The sequence below is a fragment of the Petaurus breviceps genome, unplaced genomic scaffold (assembly GCF_028583685.1).
Source record: "Petaurus breviceps papuanus isolate PSGF00001 unplaced genomic scaffold, PetGlider_PUasm1.0 126, whole genome shotgun sequence".
NCBI lineage: Eukaryota > Metazoa > Chordata > Mammalia > Diprotodontia > Petauridae > Petaurus > Petaurus breviceps.
In genome coordinates, this window is record NW_027185655.1 from 52290809 (window position 1) to 52301170 (window position 10362).

General features: G+C 42.1%; 1 pseudogene; it reads right to left on the reverse strand.

Annotated features, from left to right (window-relative positions):
- Window positions 1-238: 238 nt before the first annotated feature.
- Window positions 239-2701, reverse strand: LOC138170894 (nucleoside diphosphate-linked moiety X motif 17-like; annotated as a pseudogene).
- Window positions 2702-10362: the final 7661 nt, after the last annotated feature.

Below are 10362 nucleotides of genomic sequence, written 5' to 3' on the forward strand. Positions count from 1 at the left end.
AAACCAAAACACTCCAAAGATGACCCTTTCTCCTTTCAGTCTGACTGAGGATGAGATAAGGAGCTCTACTTTCTCTGGCTCTCTAAGATTTGGGATGGGAAAAGACAGGGTTTTGTCCTGTAGCCTGGTTCTCTATTTATATATAGAAACATATATGTATGTATATATATACACACACACATATATATACATATATATATATACACACACACACATACACACACACACACACATATTTAAGTTGCTGACGATTCCCCAAGGCCTCCTATTCTGGGATCTGAGTTTCCAGTGGAATCCATAGTCTTAGAGTTATGGTCGTGGAACTCATTCTTCACCTTTGGAGGAGGAGACATTCAGTCCCCCCTTCCCTCTTTGATGACTTTTGCTTTAATTTAATTTCATATTTCCAAAGTGTTAGCAATGTTCTCACCGACAATAAAGGTTGTGAATCCTATGTATGTCCATAGGGAAATGGAGAGTGTGGCATCTACTTGGCTTTCTTGATGGTACTGAGGAGGGTTGGCATCTGATGTCCAGTTTTATTCTGATTCTGGCTTTGGGGAGGGGTATGTGTGAAACTTTGAGGACCTCTTCAGATGTTGTAGCCCTAGACTGAAAGCAAATTTGGTTCCCATACTGACTCTCTTCTCATTCTTCCTTGTGTTCAGAGACTTCCGAAGCAGAGTCGACACAGAAACAGGCAGGTCCAGACTTTGAGCCATATCTCCCTGAAGCTCCACTAACTGAACAAAGGGCAGGAGGGGTGGAAGGAGAGGTTCGGTCATCTCTGGTCCATCTTCAGAGGCTGCCACTGCCGCAAATACATCTGGCTTCATTCAGGCATAGGAACTCACCTCTTCCTGGTTGGGCTGGATTCGTTCCTGTAGCTGCTGCTCTGTTTCCTGGGAAGTCAGTATGTAGAGAACAATGTGCTATCTGGGGTGGCCTTGGCTCAGCATGAGGGGATGGGCAGACTCCCATAGTCCCAGAGGGATCCAGGAGTACTGGCCTTGAGGCAGCTGCAGACCTGTCTCCTCTCACAGCTCCCGAAGTGCTCCCCCGCCCCCCCCATCCAGCAGCTCCTCGTCCAGTTCCACGTGTCCACCTGGAGGGACCCAGAGGTTGGGGGCGGTGTGCATGCTCGGGGCCCTCCGGGTCAGGAGTATGGTCTGGTCACGGGACTGCAGGATGACCGCCTCCGCCAAGTCCACTCCGCCGTCCAGCGGCTGCTTCGGCCCCGCAGCTCCGGGAGGGCTGCTGCTCCAGGGCCGAGAACGGGGAGCGCAGCAGCGGGAGCTGCACCGTGGTGGCCGAGAAGGAGCTGACCGACAGCAGCAGCCGCCCCCGCTCCAGGCCGCAGTAGACCCGCCAGGGCCCAGGAGGCCGCACACGCTCCGCGCGAAGCCCGCGGCCTCCGGCCCGAGAGAAGCAGGAGCAGGAGCACGCGGGCCTGCGCCAAGAAGAGGCGCCCGGGCTTCCCCCCTTTCTTTTAAATTTGAGCCCTGCTCCCAGGATGGAAGGAGCGCGGTCTTAGGCTTCTTGTGCGAAGGGCGGCATGCCCTGAGGTCCACAGGAGACCCTCGTGTCTGGTGCTGCACTGGGGGGAGGGGGGTGTTATTAGATACCATAGGGGTCTGGCAGCTCATCCGGCGCTGAGCCGGTCTTAGTACTAGTGTGCGGTGTGCGCTGAGGCCAGTGTAGTGTTGCTGCATTTCCCCAGTGCTACGCTGAAGCACAAGGTCTGCCTGCAGGAGGCTGCCTGTCTGCCCGGGCTTACGCTGAAGTGCATATTAGTCCCCAGAGCTGGAGTCTGTCCGCCTGCTGGTGTTTGCCTGTTCCCCTGCACTGGCGCTCAGGATCTCCCACTAGTTTGCTGACGTGGGGCTCGCTGCTGTCTTGCTGGGATGCTTCCTGTCCTGGATTGTGCGCTTCCTTTGCCTGAGTGAGACAAACCTTTCCTGCTGATCTTCCAAGTTTCTTAGGCTCAAAGATTGTTTAATCCCCCCTCCCCCTTTTTTTTGCTGGTTCTGCTGTTCCAGAATTTGTTTGGAGGAACCATTTTATGGTTGTTTAGAGGTGAGACCTATTTGGTATATGTGTGTATGTGTGTGTGTGTGTGTATGTATATGTATGTGTATACACACACACAATGCCTATAATGACAGAAATGAAAAGAATACTAAAAGAAATCTGAATTCTAAATAATTGTAATCTCCAATCTTGGTACCTACCAGAGAACACATAACCAAACATGCTCCCAATAAACATTAGTTTCCAAAAATATTTATTTAAGTGAGAGATTATATAGAGTAGCTAGAGCGAGCCTAGGACTCTGTAAGACTTAGGTGGGGAAATAGATATTTATATGGCTTATATTTGTAATGGGGGAGAGTGCTTAACACCAGGCTCCTCTGGTCTGCTTTCACTAGAGCTCTGTCCACTGAATGCTGAGCACTGTGGTGAACACTTTTGAAATATTATCTCATTTGAGTCTCACAACAACCCTGCTAGGTAGGTGCTATTATTATCTCCATTTTATAGCTCAGGAAACTGAGGCAAAGATTAAGTGACTTGCGCAGGGTCATACCATATTGTGTCTAAAGCTATATTTGAACTTGGGTCTTCCTGACACCAGGCCTAGTGCCCTATGCACTGCATCTCGCTGTTCCTTAAACTTAGGTTTAAGGCCTTCCACTGACATATTCTGATTTAGTGGTTCTGGGGAAATCACTTAGTCCTTCAATACCCTCCCTAGATAACCCCCTAAGACTATAAGTTGTAGAGTAAACTCTTTCTGCATTAGTAGAGAGTTTACTTGTTAGTGTTCCATGATGAAATTAAAATTTCAGTCTCTCCCTCCTCACCAAAAAGTTGTGTGTTAGGTCCTACATAAAAAGACACATGCATGAAAAAGCCCTTGCCTTTAACAAACTCACAAATGACAGAAATAGACTGTGCTCCCACTCTAATTTGGTCAAGAGGTGGAGACAATATATGTTGCCAAATGCAAAAATTGTCCTTTTTCCTTAACTAATCTTATTTGTTACAAGGGAGGGTTCAGTGCTGAGGAAGAGTAGAAGGAACAGAAGACATCAATAATTTTTCTTTAATGGCTGAAAATAACCTCAAAATGTCTTTCCATTTTAAACTGAAGTCGTCTCTGTTCTGGTTATCATTTGTTGAGACTTGATTCATGAAGCCACTCCAGCATTATGACCCAGAAAGTTCATGCTGTGACATTCTGCATCTTTTCTGGCACAAGACCTCTATTTGCTCCCTGTGGGTACAGCTGAATGAGGCTTTATGAGTGTGACAAAGAGTAGGTCCTTGGTGTATATGAAAATGGCTTTGTTGGTAATATTGGGGGGGAATGACAAGGACATAGAAAATTCATGGAAAAGGAAAGTTACTTACTGCATGAATAGTGTCTCTGTATTTTAGGGGAAATTGACAGCTTTCTTTGGGAATATCATTTGCATCTTAAAATAACAACCATATCTGTTTATAGAATAGGACAAGTCAGGACAATCCCTCAGGAGGTTAGAACCCTATTAGAAGTAACTGAATATGGGAGAAGAGGGAGAGGGTGTCATTTCCAAAGACCAAACAGTCACATTCATACTATCGTTCTGTTGTTTCAATCATGGCCAGCTCTTTATGGCAGAATTTTGGGGTTTTCTTGGCCAAGATACCAGAGTGGTTTGCCATTTCCTTTTCCAGTTCATTTTATAGATAGTTAAGTGACTTGACCAGTGTCACACAGCTAGTAAGTGTCTGAGGACAGATTTGAACTCGGGAATATGAATCTTGATTCCCAGCCCAGTACGCTATCTACTGAGCTAGCTGCCCCTGGTCATATCCATACAATCAATGTTAGTACTGGGACTGGCTGCTTGGTGACAACATTCAATTCCTTTTATACTTTATTCCATCCTGGGTGCTCTATGATACAGTGACTGGCTTCCTTGCTGTTTCTTGCATAACACACTCCATCTCCTGATTCTGGGGGTTTTCAAAGGCTCTCCCTCATGCCTCACCTCTGCCTCCTACTTTCCCTGACTTTCTTGGAGTCTCAGCTCAAATAAAGACCTTTCTCTCTTCTCTTTAATGCTGCTCCTTCCCTCTGGGATTACCTTCACTTTACCTTTTAATATATTAGTTTAGATTTAAATTAATTTCAGTACATAAGGTATAACAATAATTCATGTAAATAGAGTAATCCAAGTCCTAATCAATTTACCATTTATTTTCTATTTATTTTTCACAATAGCTAGCATTTATATAGTGTTTTAAGATTTGCAAAGCACCATACATGTATTATCTCATTTAATCTTCACAACAATCCTGTAAGACAAGAGGTGTTTTGTATTATTACCACCACCATTTTATAGATGAGGAAACTGAGGCCTGGGATCTCTCAACTAGCAAGTGTCTGAGGTAGGATTTGAACTCAGATCTTGCTGACTCTCGATCCAGCATTCTCTCCACAACATCATCTACAAGATTTGATTTCGTGTAAAATAATCAACTTGAATACAGAAGGACTTGATACTTTTTTTTTCTTTTTGGAAGGCAATTGGGGTTAAGTGACTTGCCCAAGGTCACACGGCTAGTAAGTGTTATGTGTCTGAGTCTGGATTTGAACTCAGGTCCACCTGACTCCAGGGCCGGTGCTCTATTCACTGCACCACCTAGTGACCTCTAGGACTTGATACTTTGACCACCTAGCAACTTCCTTATCCTTTCCCTCTTTCATTTGAGATTAAAGCTGAGCACCGCAAATGCCCAGGATCACTTGATCCTTTGAACATGTCCTTTTAAGGCTTAGTTGCATCTCAGTAAAATGTCTGCCATAAATGAATGACCAATTACCAGCATTGCCTGAGCGCAAGCACTGACCCTCCTGGGCATTACTCCTAGAGTAAATGAGCGACTAATGAATGCCCAGTCCTGGAAGGTCCATGCTATTACGTCATTGAAAACATAAGCTGCCTTTGTGAAAAGGAAACCTATTGGCTAATGAGGAAGGAGTAGTTTTCTTAAAGCGAACAACAATGGCCAAAGACATGAAGAGATGAAACAAGAATGGATTTCAAATTCATTGTTTCTTTCTTTGACTCTTACTTTTGTCTTTAAATCATTCAATTCATTTTAATGCCAATTAAATCTCCCCCTAAACACATATAACACAAAAGTTTATTATTTTATTTTCCAGGTAGAAAAGGAATTAGTTATTGTCTGTGGCAGCTGGAACCAGTGGGTTGATGAAGTTACAGGGAGGTAGATTTTAGCTCTGTGGCAGGCAGATTTCCCTAACAGTTAGCACCATTCCAAAGTGGAATAGATTTGCCTTGGGAAATAGTACACTGATTGAACTACATGTGTTTGAATTGGATCTGTTGAAGGGGAAGGTAGGCGACTACTTGCCAGGAATGCTATTGAAAAAGTTCTTTTATTGGATGAAGGATAAACCCAGATGACTTCTTGTATCCTATTCTTTAAGACTAGCAGAGTCACTAAGTGATTTGTGCAGCAGATTGGTAATGGGGGCTATGCTTTTCCTGTTTTTTTTTTTTTTTATCAATTTCCTCCCTTCCAATTGACTTTGTATTTCAGGTAATTTACTTCTACCATGGCATGAGTTTTCTATAGGATATCCAAAATGTCTTAGTGTGGGTTTTTAGCTTTAATAACTTATTAAGAAAATAAATAGCTTATTTGATCACTTATTGAAGCTTTAAAATACACTAAAACTTTTTTTTTGATACAGTACATGTGCTACTGGTCTTCTGTTGGGGTTAGTATTGGATCTGGAGTCAAGAAGACCTGAGTTCATGTCCATCTGTAGACTCACTAGCCGTGGGATCCTGGGGAAGTCACTTAATCCCCGTCAGCCTCAGTTTCTTCAATGGAGATACCGCCCAGATGGGGATAAAATGAGATAATATTAGTAAAGCACTTTGCAAACCTTAAAGTCCTGAATAAATGCTAACTATCATAATTTTGTTGTTATTTACCTCACTAAGGGGAAACAAGATAGAAAACAATAGTTACTGTCAATGGTCCTATGCAGGGAGCTGGTCTTTCTCCCATTGCTAGCACATAAAAACACAGATGCCCAGAACATCCGACCTGGAATTTTAAACCAGGTCTAATGCTGTAGCTGAAGAGCTAATTGTCTTATGAGAGGAAAAGGAGGTGACCCAAGCAAAAGCTCATTATAGTAAAGTTAGGGGAGTACTGGGATCCAACTCAAATAATTGCATGTCAACTTAGAAAACCACATCATATTGTATTGCATTTTTATTCATTTTGTTAAACGCTTCCCCATTACATTTAAATCTTTTTCAGACCAAACTCAGGAGTTTTGTGGGCCTCAGGAAGCCTGCAAGTCACAGGTCTGACACCTCTGGAGAGAATGGAAGAAGAGGGTAAACAATTGGCATTTCCTGGATGGCTTGGCCTTTATATCATTGTTTGGATCCTCTATGTTTTTGTGTCTCTGGGGGAAGTCTTTCAGAGAAAGACTGTGCTGTATTCTGCTTGCGAATCTTAGACAAAGAAAATACCAGAGACAGCTCAGCCCTTGACAACGCCTTCAGAGTTTTTCTCTCTGGTTTACATTTATCAAAGGCTTCAGAACCTTGGCAATCAGAGGTAGCAAGAGTCCAACATCTGTAGGTGGGAGTAGGATCTCAGTTGATTAACTTATCTTTACTCTATAACTGACAAGGTAATGTTTAAAAGCAATATTCATCTTCTTGGGCTAATAGTGTGATTATTATTTCCCAGTGTTACAGATAAATAGCTGAGCAAGGATTCAAACACATTTGATTTGAAGAAGGCCTGGGTCTTCTTACTATAGCTAAAAGCTAATAGCTGATAACATTGAGAAAGTCCCCTTTCCTCTCTGTATCTCAGTTTCCAAATCTATAAAGGGAAGGGATTGTTCTCCATAATCTCTGAAGTCTCTTAGACTTCTCAATGTGGTGCATGGACTAATAAGGAGATATGCAATGAATAAAAGTGAGTTGTATCAATCTCGATAATGAAGCCAGAAGACAAGGGAGTTGTACCTAAATCAAAGAGTGGCTCACAAGTTCACCTTAGAGAAGCAAATGAAGGATATATCTTAATTTTATCACTTATAAAAACAGAAGAAGAAAGAGCATTTCACAGGTATTTGGTCATCTTGTATGACATTGCTCATAATTTGTTGTTAGTCATTTTTCAGTCATTCCTGATTCTTTGTGACCTCATTTGGGGTTTTCTTGGCAGATATTTGGAGTGGTTTGACACTTCTTTTTCCAGCTCATTCTATAGATGAGTAAACTGAGGCAAACAGGGTTAAGTGACTAAGGTCACAGAACTAGTAAATGTCTAAGGTGAGATTTGCACTCAGGAAGATGAGTCTTCCTGACTCTAGGCCCTGCCCCCTCTGCCCTATGGTGCCACCTGACTGCCTCAGTCCTCATAATATTATTCATTTGCTAAAAGATCATGAAAATAATTGCAATTTATGTGGTAATATCAGTTGTAGAAGATAAGAAAATAGAGAAATTCTTTAAAGAGATTGAGGAAAGCTTCTAAACTAAATCTGCACATACTTGGTACAAAACTGGGCACAGGATAAAGTGAAAAAAAAAATTTGGAAGATATAGTCCAATACCGAGGAATGAAAAAGGCCAAAGGCTTTAAAGACATTCCATGTTTATAAAACATGGATATTTTCAAGTAATGAGTCAGAAATGACCACCTGACCATGGACATAACATTCAATATATCTGGGCTTCAGCTGCTCATCTATAAAGTCAAGGAGTTGGGATATATGATCTGTAAAACTCTACGTCTGTTATCCTGTACATATCTTCTAGTTCTAAATCCCATAATCCTAAAGGTACTATTTCAATATTAGAAGGATTTCTGATTTTGTCTGTGTGAGTATTGCCTCCTGTGATGCAGATGGATGGGATGTGACTTTCAGTAATTGTATTGTGTCATTGAATGTACTATCATCCATTTTGATGAGACCATAGAACCATCCAAGTTGGTACTTACAGAACTCTGTAGATCTTGGAGGAACTTTAAAGAAGACTTATGGAACTGGGTGAATGTAAATGCTTATCAATCAATCAACAATGTAGTGCTTGGATTGTTTATCTATATCCCTGAAGTACCCATCTCACCATATTATTCCCCTACTCAAGAAGGTCGAGTGGTTTTCTACTGGATCTGAGATCCAATATAAATTCTTCTACTGGAGACTTAAAGCCCTTCAAAGTCTGGTTGGGGGTCTACCTTCCCAGACCTAATGCACATGCCTTCCCTTTACATTCTGTAGCCCAGTAATACTGACCTACTTATGGCTCTCCCATTTAATATTCTGCCTTCTGGCTCTAAGCCTTTCCAAAGACTATTTCTTCTGCCTTAGAAAGTGCTCCTTCCTCACCTCTTAGAATTCTCTACTAAACTACAAGCTCTGGAAAGGCAGGAACCGTGTCTTAGTTAAGCTGGGTTTCTCTCTACCCCTACCAATGGGCATCTAACAAATGTTAGTTCTTTGAAATGCTCATCAATTAATCAAGAAGCATTTATCAAGCTTCCTACTATGTGTGAATCACTGTTTCAAGTGCTGGGTATACAAAAACAAAAACTCCCTGCTCTGAAGGAATATGTGTTCTACTGGGGGCAAAACAACATATATAATAATAGCTAACAGGCGCTGGACTAAGTGCTTTACAATTATTATCTCAGCTGATCCTCACAACAACCCTGGAAGGTAGGTTCTATTATTATCATCCTCTTTTTACGAAGGAGGAAACAGAGGCAAAGTGACTTGCCCAGGGTCACACAGCTAGTTAGTGTTGGAGGCTGGATTTGGAATTGAACTCAGGTCTTCCTGACTCCTGGATCAATATTCCCACCTGTCTCTCTCTCTCTCTCTCTCTCTCTCTCTCTCTCTCTCTCTCTCTCTCTCTCTCTCTCTCTCTCTCTCTCGCTCTCTCTCTGCATATATATGCATATGTACACACACATTACACACACATACATTCATATATGCACACATTACATAATATGTGTGTGTATATAAAGAGAGAGAGAGAATGTAAGATAATTTCATAGATCGTAAGTCCCACTAACTGGGGTAGGACAAGAGGGTAGCCCTTAAGTGAAGCTTTAAAGGAGACTGAGAATTCTAAGAAGAGGTCAGCCTTCTTCCTATGCCCAACTGCTCCTTCTAGACCTTCCCTCCATCCCTATCACTCAGCACCATTTCCGCTCTTAAATTCTCACCACTTGAATTCATGCATATTGTTAGATGTTAATGAGGAGATGGATGGTGGGGGAGGTACCAAGAAGGAACATCTGCACTCAAAAATTACAAATCAGACAGTTTATCACTCACTCACATGCAAGCATGAGACTGATCAGCCCTACAGTCTCCCACAGACAAGCTCACGAAAATGACTTGGGTATATGGCAGTGAGAGCACAGAGTGTGGGTCTCTGCCCTTCTATCTGACAATTATCACTGGGCAGATCCACAGGCACTGAATGAAAGGAGATCTTAGAGGCAGCCAATCAGGAGGTGACCTTCACTGCAACTGCTTTTAATCTCAAGGGCATTGTGATTTAAGAAAATGTGCTTACTTTGAATACCTGGCTTGGACAAAATTTTTGATACTGATTTTGATCTGGAAAGCCTGACATCTCTTGCTAAATGAAACTGATTGATCCTGTTATTGGATACATAGGAACTTCCTGATACATGGTCAAACATGTCAGCTGGAGCCTAGTCCTAGGACAACCTTGAAGTTTATAGGAGTTCCACCTGATGTTCTCTAATACAGGAATTCTTAACATTTTTTTTTGATTCATGTCCCCCTTTGGCAATCTGGTGAAGCCTATACACATCTTGCATCAGTAATGTTTTAAAATGTATACAATGAAATTAATAGAATGACAGAGGAAACCAATTATATTGAAATAGTTATTTTAATGCCACAGAAATCTGGGGTCAGGGAGGGTGAGGTTTTTTTTAGAGATAGATCCAAAAGCAGGGGAAACACTCAGACCTCTTGGGTTTTAGGCACTTGTTTTTTCTACAGAGAAATAATCCTTGTTGATGTTATTATTAAACTTACCCAGAGTTGGCTGGCCACCTGTCAGGGTTGCTATTGCAGGGATTCCTGCATTAAGCAGGGTTCAGACTGGATAAAAACTCTAAGGTGCTTTCTAAGCCCAGATAACTGGCCTGGAGTCAGGAAGACTCATCTTACCAAGTTTAAATCTGACCTCAGATGCTTTACTAGCTGTGTGACCCTGGGTAAGTCACTTACCTTTGTAAGTTTTCTCAGTTTTC